The 18,309-nt window shown below is 37.2% G+C and overlaps 2 long non-coding RNA genes across 2 annotated transcripts; both read left to right on the forward strand.

The window, feature by feature from the left end:
- Nucleotides 1-5,492: 5,492 nt before the first annotated feature.
- On the forward strand, nucleotides 5,493-8,201 carry LOC147838623 (uncharacterized). The gene is made up of 2 exons (XR_015522492.1): nucleotides 5,493-7,380; nucleotides 7,851-8,201. It is a non-coding gene; the product is annotated as an uncharacterized LOC147838623 (long non-coding RNA).
- A 5,924-nt stretch (nucleotides 8,202-14,125) lies between these two features.
- Nucleotides 14,126-16,925, forward strand: LOC147838624 (uncharacterized). Its single transcript, XR_015522427.1, has 6 exons — nucleotides 14,126-14,175; nucleotides 14,493-14,605; nucleotides 15,578-15,704; nucleotides 15,881-15,966; nucleotides 16,269-16,311; nucleotides 16,408-16,925. It is a non-coding gene; the product is annotated as an uncharacterized LOC147838624 (long non-coding RNA).
- The last annotated feature ends 1,384 nt before the right edge of the window (nucleotides 16,926-18,309 follow it).

The following is an 18,309-nucleotide window of genomic DNA, read 5'->3' on the forward strand; positions in this document are numbered from 1 at the left end:
AAAATACATATAATAATTAAACTTAAAAATTGTATTTTTATTATATAATATTTTTTCCCGCACCTCCCCTGACATGCTCTGGCGCCCCCCAGGGGAGGCGCGCCTCACACTTTGAAAACCCCTGCTTTATGCTAATAATGTTACACAAACACTGCAACACTATTCTTAGATAAATACAATTCTGGGCAAAATAAAGTCAGTTTTTCAAGCTCCAAACTTTTATAATTTAACAGTTTTAACTAATGTGAGTTTAATAGGTCATCAAAACAAGTCAGAGACGCATCAGAAGCTTGAGAGAATTTAACATTTATACAGAAAAAATGATGTTTTCTTTTAAAAAAGGTTCTAAACTTTTATGCTAATAATGTTAACACAAACACTGGAATGCTATTCTTGGATAAGCATGATTATGGGTAAAAAGTCAGTTTTTCAAGCTCCAAACTTTTAGAATTTAGTAGATTTAACTAATGTGAGTATAATAGGCCATCAAAACAAGCCAGAAATGCATCAGAAGTCTATTCGAGGCTTGATGGAGACCCGCAGCCTTTATGATGGAGTCATTGATCATAATGAAAAATTACTATGAAAGTGAGCAAGATTTCTCCATTTATTTATTTATTTTTAACATGGATCGAGAGGTTATGGAGACCCCGAGCAGACAGAAGAAAATACAGCTAAACTATCTGAAAACACCTCGGCGCATTTGCGGAAGATTTATGGTCGAGCGAAGGTCGTAAATTTAAGGGGACAGTCAATCTGTGAACAAACAAATACGCTTTGGCTGAAGTGGCTGTTCGGAGTCCATTAACCCCATGGTATTGACATGTTTACAGTCGGGGCATAACAAATCTTCGCCACAGCCAGAACTGCTTCATATTATGGATGTGCGTTTCATCTTTATAAATGCGGGACGCACTGTATAGTCGCATTAATAATGAAGAGGGATATTCTGTTGCTCTTATTAAAGGGTATTGATCTATTGAGGCTACGTTCTGGATTCTGGATTTTAGTTTACAGCCATGCATTTGGTACAGGTTTTTGAGGAATCCACTGCATCTACAATGTAAAAATATATCTATATATGTTAATTAAACTTTTCTGTATTTTGTGAATTATTTACGGTTGTGAATTGAATTATAGGATGTTGATCTTGAATTATGGGATGCTGAATTCAACTCTACAGTTTAACAAAGTGACTTTTACTGACATTGTAGAAGTAATCTCTGCTGAAAAATCCAGCTTAAACCAGCCTGGGATTGTTGGCTGGAAACAAACCCGGGTGTGGACCAAAAGTGTGAAAGCACCCTTGAAGTAGAGGTCTGCGGCGCGGGAATAAATTTCAGAATAAAGCGCGGGAGCAGTCGGTAACTGGTTTAATTTTGGACGGGAGTGGGCCCGTCCAGCAATATCGCTCCCAACTCCCGAGCGAGTGAGCACGCGTATGTATGTTTGTGAATGAGACAGCGTGATGCCGTTTAGTTTGTTTTTTGCTGTGTGTGTGTGTGTGTGCGCGTGCGTGCGAATGAGAGAGAGCTTAGTCTCAGCTGTTTGGACTTTGTATTGACCTTATTCTAAGATGCGGAAGTGCGCCTGTTTTCGCGATTGTCTTAGAACTTCCGTTTCAGTCGCCTATGGGAGAAATGACAAGGAATAATAAACGGCAAAAAACGGTCAAACTACTTGCTCTACAAACAAATGTTTGCATGACTACACAGACCAAGTAGAATAATATAACAAGGAAATATCAGTTTACAATATCAAACAGCGAATCGAGCAGTTTTTAATGTCTAAAAATGAATGGAAGTGAATGAGACCGGAAGTCTCGTGCCAAAAAGATTCAAATGGCAGCGGAGAATAAGGTCAATAGCTGGGTGGTTTTCAGTTTTGTTCTCCCCCCGCTCTTTAGCGGGATCGGACGCGGCGGGTAGAAAACGGGGCGGGTCCGACAGCAGCACAATAAATGCTGAATATAAGTGGGAGCGGTCGAGTTCGGGCTAAAACCTGGCGGGAGCGGAATTCAAAATTTAGTCCCAGCAGATCTCTACCTTGAAGTATTACAGGATGAACAGGAGTTCAGTTTGCATATGATGCAGATGTTTAATGACGATGTTTTATTTTTATGTTACTCTGTAACTTAAAAAAAGTAAAATTATGTTTCGACAATTTATGGCAGGCCTATAAAATTGATGCAATCAGCTATGAACTAATAAAACGTGTATTGCGAAGGATTTCTTTGTGTGTTTTTAGCTAGTAGCTCAAACCAACGGTAGTCGAGTAACTCGAGTAATGTTTTGAAAAGAAATCAATTAGCAAAAACCAGTAGTCGTGCAAGCCTTTGCATATGGTTATTAATATTATTATTAGTAATCAGTGTAGAATCTGCTCTACACTCCCTGTTTAATTTCAGCAAATGTGCTTTGCGGCAAAATCGAAAACTTAATTCTGCGAGTCCATTTTCCCGTATCTGTGTTTACTATCCGTCTGTATGCTCTAATGCACTATTGTTTTCTTAATTTTTAACGAGCTCCAGCACATCAAAAGCACAGGCTGTCCGTTACTGACCAGGAGCTCATTTAAAGCGCCTCGACCAGCGGATATCAGGATGATGCACTTTGAAGACATAAAACACACTAATGACTGCTTTTAGCTCTTTATCCAAACCCCAGAGTATCGTCCACACACCGCTGCCGTTCACTTCCCCCAAACACAGCGATTAACAGCTCCGAAACCATCAAGGGCTTCTGGAAGCGGAGCTCATTTTGGTGAAGACAACAAGAAAAGACATCAATATATCAGATTACACTAGCTGGGTTTCTGTCAGTCTGTGTTAATTCAAAGTACCTTGAAGTATCGCATGGGAAGCGAGTGATAGAAATGGCAGATTTCAAATAAAAAACCCTTAATTGGCAAAAGAAAACGTTTTTACACTCGCTTGAGGTGGTTGTGAATGTCCACTACCTGACAAAAGTCGTCGCTTATCCAAGTTTTAGGAGCAACAAATAATAACTTAACTTCTAGTTGATCACTTGGTATTAAAAGTGGCTTATATGAAAGGTAAAGGCCTATAGATTACGCTTATTTGACCATAATAGGATATGATCATGGCTTGATTTTTAATGATTTCATTAGGACAGTAAGGTCTGACTTTGCTTAGACAAAAGTCTTGTCACTGAACAGAAATAATGTCCAGTATTGAATATAAAGTCATGCTGCAGTGGAAACAGAATGAATATTGTGTCTGACTCCATCATGAGCTTGGAGGACTGCATCCATACATCTCTGCAGTCACTCATATCACTTATTAATAAAGTCATCTGTAATGGCAAAGAAAGCATTCTTGCAGGACTCCCAGAGTTCATCAAGACTCTTTGTGTTCATCTTCAACGCCTCCTCCTTTATCTTCTTCATCAGGCGTACATGACTGGATGAACTGAAAGAGTGTGTCTGAGCCAGTGACATTATCAGAAAGGTTATTCCAAAATTTAGGTGCCATATAAGAGAAGGCTTGACCTCCTTTAGTAGGCTACAACCAGAAGCCCTGAGTTTTGAGATCTTAAAAAGTGGGTTGGATTGTAGCGAGACAGAAGGTTGGTTAGAGAAACTGGAGCTAGACTGTTAACATTTTTATAGGTAAAAAGCAAAATTGACTACAGTGAGTGAACGCAGGAAATAATTGAAGCATCATTCTACTGTGGGGACTCTTGATGAAGAAGGCAATAGAGCAGAGATGTGAGGTAGATGCTAGCTTTTTATTAGTTACATTCTCTCACTGTCGCCTCACAGGCAAAAAAGTTGCTGGTTCCCAGTTGGGTCTGTTGGCATTTCTGTGTGGAGTTTGCATGTTCTCCCCTTGTTGGCGTGGGTTTCCTTTGGGTCCTCTGGTTTACCCCACAGTCCAAAGACTTGGGCTATAGGGGAATTGGATGAGCTAAATGTCTTTATCAGTGATCTGCTCCTTAAATATATCAGACATCGATGTTGTTTCATGAGCCAGTGTTCGATTTATCTAGAAATCACAGTGAAATGGATGAATACAGTAGGTACAGTCAGTAGTTCAGCAGAAATGCAGGCAGAGTAACATATTTTTAGCCTGGTTGCAAAATATAACCTTCATTTAACAGCTTTTTCTGCTCTATATAGAATCATCTCTTCATACTGTTTTACTGAATTTTGTTTATTTGCAAAATGTGCACAAACTAAATTTATTTAAAGAGATAATAACCAACTCTACAAATGAGTGCAAGCGGAGCCTAGTCAAGGCCGCCGTGTGCCGCAGGAAAATGTAATGAAAAGACAAACACTGGCTGGAATCTCAAAAGCAACGAGAACCTTAAATTACATCTATTTAATAAAGTATGAGCAGATTTATTAGTTTTTATGTATGCTATGCTTAAAAGGACAGTGGGGGCTGAAAAATACTTTGCAGATCTAATGCTCAAAGCATATGTAAGAACATAATTTAACTAAACTAAAATCAGAATTAACAAGATAATGTGTTCTTGCTTTATAATAAAAGTCAAAATACATGAATAAACATTTAAGTGTGTGTGTGTGTGTGTGTGTGTGTGTGTCTGTGTGTGTGTGTGTGTGTGTGTGTGTGTGTATATATATATATATATATATATATATATATATATATATATATATATATATATATATATATATATATATATATATATATAATTTATATATACATATATTAATTTGGGGGGCGATGCAGTGGTGCAGTAGGTAGCCCTGTCGCCTCAAAGCAAGAAGGTCGCTGGGTCGAACCTCGGTTCAGTTGGCGTGTCTGTGTGGATTTCGCATGTTCTCCCTGCGTTCATGTGGGTTTCCTCCGGGTGCTCCGGTTTCCCCCACAGTCCAAAGACCTGCGGTACAGGTGAATTGGGTGGGCTAAATTGTCCGTAGTGTATGAGTGTATGTGTGTGTGTGTGTGGATGTTTCCCAGAGATAGGTTGCGGCTGGAAGGGCATCCGCTGCGTAAAAATGTGCTGGATAAGTTGGCGGTTCATTCCGCTGTGGCGACCCCAGATTAATAAAGGGACTAAGCCGACAAGAAATGAATGAATGAATATATTAATTTATATATCCAGTAAGCGGCATTTCTGTGGGCACAACTGCCTTGTTGATGCTTAAGGTCAGAGGAGAATGGCCAGACTGGTTCCAGCTGATAGAAAGGCAACAGTAACTCAAATAAGCACTCTTTACAACCGAGGTCTGCAGAAGAGCATCGTTGAACACACAACACATCCAACCTTGGCTACAGGAGACCACACCGGGTGCCACTCCTGTCAGCTAAGAACAGGAAACTGAGGCTACAATTCACACACGCTCACCAAAACTGAACAATAGAAGATTGGAGAAACGTTGCCTGGTCTGATGAGTCTCCAGTTCTGCTGCCATTCGAATGATCGGGTCAAAATTTGGCATCAACGACATAAAAAACCATGGATCCATCCTGCCTTGTATAAACCGTTCAGGCTGGGGGTGGTGGTGTATTGGTGTGGGGGATATTTTCTTGGCACATTTTGCATCCATTAGTAACAATTGAGCATCATGTCAATGCCACAGGCTACCTGAGTATTGTTGCTGACCAAGTCCATCCCTTTATGACCACAGTGCACCCATCTTTTGATGGCTACTTCCAGCAGGACAGCACACCAAGTCATAAAACACGAATCATCTCAGACTGGTTTCTTGAACATGAAAATGAGTTTACTGTACTCAAATGGCCTCCGCAGTCACCAGAGCTCAAACCAATAGAGCACCTTTTGGATGTGGTGGAACAGGAGATTGGCATAATGGATGACTGTGGGATTCAATCGTGTCAATATGGAGCAAAATCTCTGAGGAATATTTCCAGTACCCTGTTGAATCTATGCCACGAAGAATTAAGGCAGTTCTGAAGATTAAAGTGGTCCAACCCGATACTAGTAAGGTGTACCTAATGAAGTGGCCGGTGGGTGCAACACATCTATTTTAGAAGCATCATTCACTTACATTTTCAAATTAGGCATGGAAATAAACAACTCCAAGCATGCAGCATTCTTATTGGTAACTACATATTAACATAAACTGCATACTTGCATTTTTTCAGACTTCAGAAGTAGAATTTCAGGGAATTTAGGTGTAATTTAATCATCATCTATTGCATCATGGGTTCTGCCCTCCAAAACCACACTGAAAAAAAAGTAAAAGAGAGAAAAAAACAGGAATGAGACCAGCAGAGAAAGTATCGAACCATTGAATTTCTCCATCTCTTATTACACGCTTCAGAGCGGCAGCACAAACCCACCAAGCTCCTTTGATATAAAGCCCTGGAAGAAGGATGGTCAATCAAGTGTGTGTCCGAGGAAAGACAAGGTGCCTAATACTGAGATGGGAACGGAGTCCTTTTGTGGAAGACGGGACTTATCTCTGCTGCCGAGGGCTGAGATTGGCACTGCTATTGTCACTGGGGATTTAACTCAACTGGCTAAAACTGCTTTTATCCCAGCCCACTAAATTCTTCTTTAGGGTTAAGAACACGACGGCTGAGAAGGTCTCAAACGCGAGTCTTATGTAAGATGAAAGTTCAAAACTCACAGAGGGATCGTGATCACTCAGCTACTATTACACGGCTCGCTGCTTTCGCTTCCCGGAGACAGATTTAACACACAACAAGTGTTTACAGCACACACAAAAGATAGGAATGCCTGAAGAACAAAGAGGATGGGATATTTTCACTGGCTGTAGCTGGGTTTCCATCACTCTCTGTTAATGCTTATTTTGAAGTAGGGCATAAGAAACTTTTGAAGTTAATGCAAATAATGGAAGATGGAAAGGAATTTGCTGAATAAACTTCGAAGTAGCGAAGTCTTGACCAATCAGCTGTTCCATTGTGATTGCCTTACTTAGGGAAGGCAAGGGAAGATTATTTATATGGCATTTATATTTCCAACCCAGGCATATTCTGAAACCGTAGTCCTGCAGACGTTTCTGGAGATCGTGAAATATGTAGCCGGAGGTACATTTTTTTAAGCGAACGCTATGAGGCGGTGTGACGGCGTTTCCTTTCGCGCTTGCCGGCTGACCGCTTACCTCCGTGTTGAGGGCTTTCCCACTGCAACCAGTTTGTCCGGTTAGCTCGTCGTTTACGTCAGCGGTTTTGAGACGCAGAGAGGAGCTGACCGCGACGACGACCTTGTTTGAGTCCGGGGAAGAGCTGTTCCAAAAATCAGGTATGACAAAAACAGATTCCAAAAAATAAAGTGAACAAGTGAATAACAGGCTGAGAATGTTGTCAAATCCAAAACCGTGGTAAAAATCAGATGAAGGTTTTATTTTTTTTCTGGACAGATTTTTTTTTTTTGTAAATTGTTGGTTGGGTTTAGGGAAGTACTTAGGGTGCCCTCCAGATATAGGGCCAGATATAGGGCTTATGTGCCCTCCAGAAACTTGCGTTCTGTGATTGAACGTCGCCTCGTGGTTCCATCCCAAAGAGGGAAGAAATCACTTTCGCTCACGCTCAATCTGCCCAGTTGGTGGAATGAACTCCCTAACTGCATCAGAACAGCAGAGTCACTCGCTACTTTCAAGAAACGACTAAAAACTCAACTATTTACTCTCCACTACACTTCCTAATCTGCAATTGCCTCGCTGAATATCACACTAACTGTACCAAAAAAAAATAAAATAAATACTAATACTACTAATACTTACCTTCTTAGACTTTACAGACCTGAAACTTGCCTATAGCACTTATTCATTGTTGCTCTTAGTTGTGTAAATTGCTTCCTTGTCCTCATTTGTAAGTCGCTTTGGATAAAAGCGTCTGCTAAATGACTAAATGTAAATGTAAATCTTAGTAAGCAGAGGCGGGTCAATCGGTAAAACTGCTTGAGTTTAGGAAAGGAGTAGGAGGGTGGGTCAGCCAATTGGCTGGTCGCCCAGTCAATCATTCAGCCAGTCGGATGGACGGCGTTCGACAACGGCATCTTGTGGGTTTACGCGAGAACGGCGCAGGCGTGAACGGCGCTCGCGAGATTTCGCGTATTCGCGAAAACAAAAACTGCACAAATACGTACCTTCCGGGACGCATTTCACGGCCTACAGAAACGTCCACTGGACTACGTTTTCAGTATGAGCCTGGGTTGCACATTTCATACACAATGGTAATTCCAAATGTGCTCCATAAACAAACAAAAAAAAAGAAACAAGAAGATAAAAGTGATTAAAAGCAGATTAAAATGTGTTAAACATGTTATAAAAGAAAGAAAAAGAAAAGAAAGATATAGGGCTCTATTTTGACGGTCCATGCGCAAAATGAAAAAAAAAAAACCGCTTTTAGGGCGTGTCAGAATCCATATTTGTTAATTTAAGGACGGGAAAATCCGCTTTGCGCCGTGGCGCATGGTCTAAAAGGGTTGAGCTTATTTTCTTAATGGGTTATAGGTGTGTTTTGAGAATAAACCAATTAGAGTCTCATCTCCCATTCCCTTTAAGAGCCAGCTGCGTCGCGCCATAAGCGCATTTGCTATTTACAGGACGTAAAATAAGTGGAAGTAGAAAAACTGAGCATTTCACAAGGTAACAGTTAACAGGGTTTTTTTATTACAGAAAACAGTTAAACAGAGCATCTACCGCACAAGAATGAGAGATAATCTATTTACTTTCACTTTTACTCTTGGATAGGGAAACCTTGTACGCACAGACATCAATTAGCCTATAAATAATTAATTTAGTTTGTTAAACGCAAAGATTTGTTTCAAAACTGTTTCTAAATTCAGTTCTAATTTCCAGCAAACGAATAAATGAGTTGTATCCTAAAACACATGCTGTGCCCCATATGGTCTAAAATCTGAAAGGTGGACAAATCTAAGCTTGTTTTTAATAAAACAGATATAAATATGGATATAATAAATAATACTGCTAATAATAATAACATTATACAAAAGCAAATTGTTATGAATGAACTGCAAAAGCCTCCCGAGATGAAGACATAAAAGCAGTGATTTTTCATATTTTTGTAGGCTAGAAAATAATATGTTTTGTAATATTTTAATCCTTTATATTTATATCCTGTATATATTCTTATTATATCCTATATATAGGCCTATCCTTAATATTTAAATTTTTCATATGTAAAAATATTTGCTTATTGGTCTACATTTTGTGTGTAGGCTATTAAGCAGTGTGTAAGCGAGGCGCAACAATGAAAAATCTATTTTAGTTTCTCAAAATAGCAAAATGCCAGCAGTGCGCATCAGAACGCTTTCCTTTTTAGACCAGAACGCCTATGGGCGCACATATAAGCGCTAATGCATTTGCTATTTAAAGAGCGTGGCGCAACGCCTGAAAACGACTCTTGCGCCAAGCTGAAACTAGCAAACAAGTATTGCGTTGTGCCTTGCTCCACATTGCGCCGGGTGTATGATAGGGCCCATAATAGTGCAAGTAACACAGTGCTTATTTAGTAAAGGCACAGCTAAACTGAAGTGTTTTCAGTCTTGATTTGAATGTGTCTAATGTTGGAGCACATCTGGGGCCTCATGTACGAAGACTTGTGTTGAACTCATACTAAATCATTGTGTACGGACAAAGCTGGAAATGTGCGTGCACAGTAAAAATTCAGATGTATGAAACACTGCGTACACAGAATCCCACGCATATTCTCTTTGTACATCCGACTCAACGTGAAACTGATCGCAACATGCACGAGCGCAAACTGAAGACATCCATTAGTCGATGTATGTAAAGAACATGCTATAAGGCAGGGGTGCCCAATCCTGTTCCTGGTGATCTATCTACCTGCAAAGTTCTGCTGAAACCTTGATCAAAAACACCTGTCGGTAATTACCAAGCGCTCCTCCAGATCCTACTTAGTTGGTTTAGTTGTGTTTGATTAGGGTTGGAGCTGAAATCTGTAGGAAGGTAGATCTCCAGGAGCAGGATTGGGCACCTTTACTATAAGGTCTAGCAAAAAATATTTCATATTGACAGTGTGTCAGGGCAAAAAAATAAGAGGAAACTTTTCTTCACTAAAAATATTACCTGACTACACCACCCCGTAATATACAGGAGAAACAATGAGGGCAGAGGAGCAGTGGCTCTAGCCACCGGGCCACCCCCTGTGCACGGCTCTGCCTTCAAGTACAACTTTTTAACCACATCGACATGCCTAAAAACTTTGAAATGCTTTCGTATGTTCAGCAGATTAGATATTTGCCGATATTAAACTTCTTTGCCTGATAAACTGTGTATATGGAAACAATCCACCTGGAGGGTCTTCAAAACTTCCCCATTTGTGTTTCACAAAAGAAAGGACATTTAAAATCCTATAAACAGTTCCACAAGCTTTTAATATTGATAACACTGTGAAAATCTACCACAGTCATTGACCAAAACCTAACCTGGAGTCAATCCAATATTGTTTTTTTAACTTCAGCCATTGTAACGCCGAATGAATAAATGATAGAGTCTGTGATTTGTGCCTCAGCCATAAAAAAAGTATTTCATGTGAAACCGCCATCCAAAAATAGGCTCCATTCTGAGCGTATTTTGGCTGATTATAATAGCATTAATCTATATTGAATATAATAGCATTACTTAAACATCAAAGTGCTGCTGATCGCCATGGCAACCGAATGGACCGGGGAGACGGTTGATTGTGAAAGTCACCCGCAGTGAACATCACACTGAAGAAGCAAAGGCTGAAATATGAATGAAGATATGAACATGAGAGATTACCGCACACGGCTCTGCTGCAGCACTGAAATATCTGTTAACCCGACTCCATACTGAGTCTGGGGTCATCAGAGGTGAGGGATTTAGTGCTTTGTAGTATGTCGTTGTAAATTCAATTTGATAATTGCAATAATGTGTTAATTTCTAATAAATAAATGTAATTAGTTTAATTTTAAAATTGCTCTGCAAAGCCTCTCTGTTTTATTGGGTATAGAATTGTATTCCTTATCTTTAATACATTTTCTAAATAATTAATTATTAAATGATAAAGTGATTATCAGGTGTTTATTATTAATAATAAGATTTGTATTAAATACTTAATTAAAATAAAATGTTTTATTTTAAAAAAACTAATTGCATATTAAAAAATTAATGATAAAATAAATAAATGATAAAATAAATGAATGAACAATCAAAAAATGACATTTAAATGATCTGAAATTAAACAAAAAATCATAAAAAATTTATATATATATATATATATATATATATATATATATATATATATATATATACACACACATAAATAAATAAATATATATATATATATATATATATATATATATATATATATATATATATATATATATATATATATATATATAATAAAACAATGCATAAATCTTAAAACAATACATATACTAAAATCTCAATTACATGATTAATTATATTTATTAGTCTTTACAATTAACAGTTTAATAAGTGTATTATTATTAATAAATAATAAAGTGAATAAATAAAGCTTAATTAAAATAAAATGTTTTATTTTAAATAAATACAATAGCTTCAAATAATTGAACAAAATAAATATAAATATTTTTAATAATAATTAAACCCATTAAATCTAAAATTCCACATTAAAAATGAATGAAGGAATCAATGGATGATTAAAATTAATTAAATTTAAATTACTTAAAATTGAAATAACAATTAAATTATTATTATTATTATTATTCATTCATTCATTCATTCATTCTCTTTTCGGCTTTGTCCCTTTATTAATCCTGGGTTGCCACAGCGTAATGAACCGCCAACTTTTCCAGCATATGTTTTACGCAGCGGATGCCCTTCCAGGTGCAACCCATCTCTAGAAAACATCCATACACAGTCCCTACCCAATTCACCTGTACTACATGTCTTTGGACGGTGGGGGAAACCGGATCACTATTATTATTATTATTATTATTATTATTATTATTATTATTGTTGTTGTTATTATTATTATTATCATCTAATACATGCATTTTATCTAATTAATGTTTACTTATAAAAAATAAAACAATACATATACATTAAAATACCAATTACATGATTGTTTATATTTATTAGTCTTTACAATTGACTGATTAATAAATGTTTTACTATTATTAAATAGCAAAGTGAAATAAATTAAACTTAATTTGAATAAAATGTTTTATTCTAAATAAATACTATGAATAAATCCAAAATTAAATTAAATAAAAATGTTTAATAATAATAATAATAATAATAATAATAATAATAATAATAATATAAAATCGAATTAAATCAAAAATTCCACATTAAACAATTTATTAAAAAATGAATTAATACAAATAAATTACATTTAAATTACTTGAAATTGAACTAATAATCATTTTAATATTCTTAATATAAGTAATATTATTATTATTTTTATCAAATACATGATACAAAACAGTATATATATATATATATATATATATATATATATATATATATATATATATATATATATATATATATATATATATATATATACACTACGGACAATTTAGCTTACCCAATTAACCTGCAACATGCAAACTTCACACAGAAATGTCAACTGACCCAGCCGAGGCTTAAACCAGCAACCTTCTTGCTGTAAGGTGCTCATGTTAACCACTGCACCACTGTGTCACCCAGGTAATCATTCAGTCTAATAATTATTACAAGAAAATACAATCATCTTATTAATTAAAAAAAAGAAAATATTATATTGCACCTCTTTTTTATATATATATAGAACGAAATAAGCATTCCCAATGTATTTCCTGCGAACATCACGAACAGAAAAGAAACCACTTTTAAGCATCTCATTTATTTCTCCTTGAAATCAACAAAGTACCCAAAACACACTTTATTCAACATCCCAAACTCTGCCCAGATCTGCCAAGATACTCACATTTATGAACACAAACCCTCAGAATTTCTCCCAAGCAATCTAAGCACACATTTATTTTACAGACAACAATCGTCTCATTTGAGAGAATATTCCTCGATAATCCCCCCGAGGAACCCAAAAAAACCACATCTGAGCAAAACTACAGCAAACTCCACCATGAATCAGCCATTGCTCGCTGCATTTTTCACTACAAACAGCGGCCTGAGGATGAGATTCAGCCATGCGTCACAGATAAATAAGTGGTCTGAGAGAGAAATCCGCTCTAAGTGGATCTAATGAGGCGTGTGCTGAGAAATGCACTGACTCCACGACGCAGTGCAGGGAAAAAAAAAGAGAAAAAAGGCGCAGTAACAAGCCTGCAAAGCCATGTTTTTCACCTTTGTTCTACAATAATGAAGTAGGCAATTATGAACAAACTCTGTGAGGCCATTAATTCAGTCAATCGCCTCAATAGGAGAGTATCATGTAAACTTGTTAGCATACAAAAGCATAAACGGCACGTCCCAAATGACGCATTGTGTTTCGAAGAAGTTTATTGCTGTGTAAAGAAATTAGATAGGATTTTCACTTGAAATTAAATTGAAATGGACTGCTTTTATGATCTGATAGCACACTATACTGACACAGTTTAAGGGAAGTTTATTTAGAAACTAATTTCGAGAGGATCACATGCTTATGATTGCTTGCAGCTGGTCCAGCATTATCCAATTTATGATTCACCAATCAGACAATTTCTAGGCCACTATAAATACCTTAAGTTCCATATACAGCCATCTTCATATCAACCCCCCCCCCCCCCCTTCCACCCCAACTCCTCCTTTCCTAGACGGTTGCCCAGTGGTTAGCACTGCCTCACAGCAAGAACGTCACTGGATCTAGTCCTTACCAAGCCAGCCAATGCTGGCTTGGCGGAGTTTACACATTCTTCCCGTACTCACGTAGGTTTCCCCCGGGATCCCGAGTTTCCTCCCACCATCCAAAAACATGCAACTTAAGTTAACTGAGTAATCCACATCGGCACCATGCACATGCTCCTACACAGCAAATTCATCAGAGTTAAATTCTCGGTGTTGAAGCATTTGAGAGTAAAGTGTTGACGTTAAAGAGTTAGATTTTGATAAATGAATATAATAAGAGTTAGAATTGATTTTATTCAGTGCGAAATCAAGGAGTTATCTTTTTAACACTTGGTGGTGTTATTTCCAACATCCGGGAATTCATGCAGCCCCAGTCACTGAAGAATTTTCCAGACGCCATTTTCCATCTGAGGTTTAGAACAGCAACTGGTGAGTCAAACCACCTAAATGTTGGTATTTTACTGACTTTCTTTAAGGAAATACAGTTGTAAACATGTTGTTAAGTTAATAACTTTAGAATGGAGTGACAATTTTAAACTTCTGCGGTTCATTCATGGTCGTTTGTGTATCTAGCTTAACTGCATTACTATTGACTTCTTTTCAAGAATGTTTTTATATATGCTCACGCATACATGGTGCATAAAAACATCAAATGTACATGTTCAACACATTTCTGTCACGCTCAATGCCATTTTGTGCGTTGTTACCCATTTGTAAAATAAAATCGACACTTCTTTAATTCCGAGCAAACTAGCGAGGGAATCCCTGGAGCCGCCTAACGTTAGCCTACTCTGCCCGGATGCTAACGGCAACACAGGACGGTTTCCATGAGCTCTGGAGAGTTTCTAAAACATATCTGGTGAGTAAATGAACATATGCTTACTTGTAAAAGGCTTCCTGACTGAAACAAATGATTGTTTGTTATTCGTGTAACGTTACGTTAATTGGTTATTTTAAACACCGCGGCCCTTTTAAACTGGTTCATTCGTGGCCGTCCATATACCGTTAGTCCATAACTTAGACTCGTGTGATAACGTACGCTTGAATTATATTAAGTGTTGACAACCATTAAAGTCGGAATGTTAACATTAATGTCTTTAAATGGCCGCGTTTGCACTTTATCAGACATTTAACGTTACAGAAGTCTCCCGGAAGTTGCGGGACTAACGTTAACGTTATCCCGCAAATGCACAGAGACTCCCAGATGCCCAAGTAGATGCCCGCAAATGAATGATAATCTCCCGGAAATCGCGCGTCTCCCGCCCGGTCATTAAACACTTTGCACGCCCCTCTCCACCGCATCCCTCCCAGCTCTTCAGGTACGTCGCGCGCGCAAGTCACCCCCACCGCTCTTTAGGTACGTCGCGCGCAACTCTTCCCATTGCTCTTTAGGTACTCATCTCTCCCGCTACCTCCCGCAAATCAACTCTGTATCCCCCGAAAATTACTTTTCCCAACTCGGGATGTCTGACGTTAGTAAGTTAGGCTATTTCTGTTGTCAGGAACATCTTAGTCAAGCTTTTTCTCCCGCATGATATTGTGCTTAAAACTATAGGCTAAACTTAGCATGTACTGTACACAACATTACCGTTTTATTAAAGACAATTTAGTGCGTTGTAAACAGCCACCTGTCTGTAAAATTAATCAACTGATTCATATTTGAGCAGCCTAATGATGATACCGGTTTGATTTGTAGATTTATTATCAATAATCAACATCTGAATCAAAAGATATGTGAAAATGTGAGGCATACTTTGTGATGTTCATCTCTCTTTTTTTATCTGAAGGTTATGCATATGTGTTAGATACTAATGTGTTGTTGTTTTAACAGCCACAGTTCTCTATACAAAAACACAAGACCCTGTGACGGTGGCTGATTAGAGACGGATGGTGTATTTCCAGAGTTGGTGAAATGACCAAGCACACCTTCTTGGTCATATGTGGTGATAATAATGAAGGTATGTTTGATAAAGTTCTGTATTTGTTTCACAATAAGCTGAGAGGGTATTAGAGCATTAGAGAATAACAAATGACATGAAGGTGATAAGTTTTGTATTGTGGGTGAACTGTTACTTAAATAATGTTTTGCTCTTTGCTTTGCACTTTTCCTCTTCTGCTTATCCTAATATTTTAGATTATATTTGGACCTGAAACATCTGCTAGACTCCAGGAAAGGTGGCGTCAATACTGGACCTGAAAGGGCCTAACAAGTTGAATCTGGTAAAGAAACACGCACACACACACACACACACACGCACGCACACGCTTACAGAAAACTGTAAGTTTATGAATATTTTTTACACTGTGGCCAATATTTTGGGGACGTCAGCATCACTAAATGATATAAAAGATTTTAAGCTCCTCTAAATTTTGCTCCAAGTGTTGTGTTAAATTGAGGATTCTGGACAGACAGCTGCCTGTTTTTCCAGTTCTAGTCATAGTGGTTAACCTAATTGTTTTTGGAGATCCAACAGTGATATATGTGTTTTTTCTACTTTTCCATATCCTGTCACCTCAACCAGCTGGGAGAGTCAAGTTGTGGATCATCATGAAGATTTTCAAAAGGTGAGTTTAGATTTCTTGAATGTTTTATTTACTTAAATGTTCTTTTAAATATATCATAGAATTTGATTGCAATTTGTTTTCAAACATTTTTCTTAGTCATGCTGGAGTCTTGAAGAGTTCTTAGATGAGCATCACCCTACAGTATATCCGTGCATCAGGAACCACCAGACGAGCGATCAGCAGCTACTACTGTACATCGTCATGGATAAAAAGGTCATCCTGTGGCTGGGAAGCACATCTTTCACAGGACATGCTTGATGAGATTTCCTAGCTCCAGTTTGTTTTCACACAAGTTTACAGCATTTATACCTTCATTTAAACTGCTGTGTTTGATATGGAGGACCAAGGAAACACCAGAAGTGAAAGATTTGCACGCCAAGTTGTTTAAAATGTAATTTCAGAAGAAAACTATGCGTTCAGAAGAAAACTATGCGTGACGCTATATTGAACTTTCAAATTGCTCTGATGAAACATCAAGTTTGGACATCATATTTTGTTGATACTGTCTGTACTAATATAACATTTAAAGCATATTTGACATTGTTGCATTTTAAAAACTGAATGAATTGTTGAAGTTGTGAATGTTTTCAAATAAAATGTTTTTTATTTTGTAATTTACAGTCTATTTGACCTTTTTACCATATTTACACTCAAGAGAGTTGAATAAAATAACAATATATTACACCAGGTGGTGTTAAATATAGTTACATTTTTTAACTCTGCCCAGAGTTAAAATTAACCCTTACTTCGGTGTCAATGTGCCAACCCTTTTGAAAGTGTTGATTTAAGTCTGTTTTGAGTGGACCCCATGAGACACTTTCAAAGTGTTGAAATTAACACCCATAGAGTTGTTTTGGGTCCCCATATTTTGCTGTGTAGTGAGTAGAGCAATCTCTATCTGTTCATCTGCTACTACAGCAGGAGAGTTTTGAGATCTACCCGAGCTCAAACTCCCCTCTCGCCTTGCAAACGGTAGTGAACCCCGGGCTCGAGGATCTTATAGGCTCAGAGCTCTCTCCTGGGACAACATGCCAAACAAGCTTTATAATCAATCATCAGCAAAGTGTAAACTCTTGAACACTTTTAATGTGACCATTATAGTAAACGCATCATACATTACATTTACCCCAAACATGTCTTTAAAATATGAGCATTTATTTTACTCCAGCATATTCAATGGAGCTTCTGCGCTAGCCTGCCGATTATGACAGGCGTATGCATGCGAGTAAACGGCCTTTTTTCTCATTTTACACTTGAGAAACTAAATGAATGCCAGAGTCTATTTAACTGATTGTATTTTAACTACATTACAACATCGATGCTGTAAAAGGTATCGTTTAAAATGGAAAAAACTAACAATAACAGGTAACCGGACGTTTATCAGTATGGGAACAGCACTAGCTCGGAATAGAATCTGTGGAAATAGTCCAGATAGTAGTAGTTAAAAATACTAGCTAAAAACATAAAATATAATAACTTTTTAAACTTTCATTCAAGGTTTACAATGCAAATGCAATTAGATCAACATTGGTAAAGAAAGCAAGTCTCTTATTTTATATATCTAAAATATAAAAGACAGAGAATATTACATTACAAACTGCATTGTAAATAAATCGCAGAAACATTTGCATATTATTCAATAATATTACTGAAATGGATATAAATATATACTGACACACATTTGCGGAAGTTAAAAAAAGACTCAATGGGCTTTAAAAATCTGTTGATTTTGGCAGATTCTGTGTGCTTACTCACTGCAAATTTGCTAGTATGATGTTACATATTAACAAATATTAACCTTTTACTCAAACCCATACCCAATCAATCCAAAAAACAAGAATTTACAAATTTTTCAGAACTTTCTACCATATATATTTTGGATATCCAACTTCTCTGAGAAGCATGCCATAAGCATTAGTTAATAGGAGGACCTTATGAGTACATGGCCCAAAAATCATAATGATTTGTTGGCTTAAAAGATGAAATCACTAACCAAAA

Source organism: Danio rerio, chromosome 22 (assembly GCF_052040795.2).
Source record: "Danio rerio strain M-AB ecotype USA chromosome 22, GRCz13ab, whole genome shotgun sequence".
NCBI classification, from domain to species: Eukaryota; Metazoa; Chordata; class Actinopteri; order Cypriniformes; family Danionidae; genus Danio; species Danio rerio.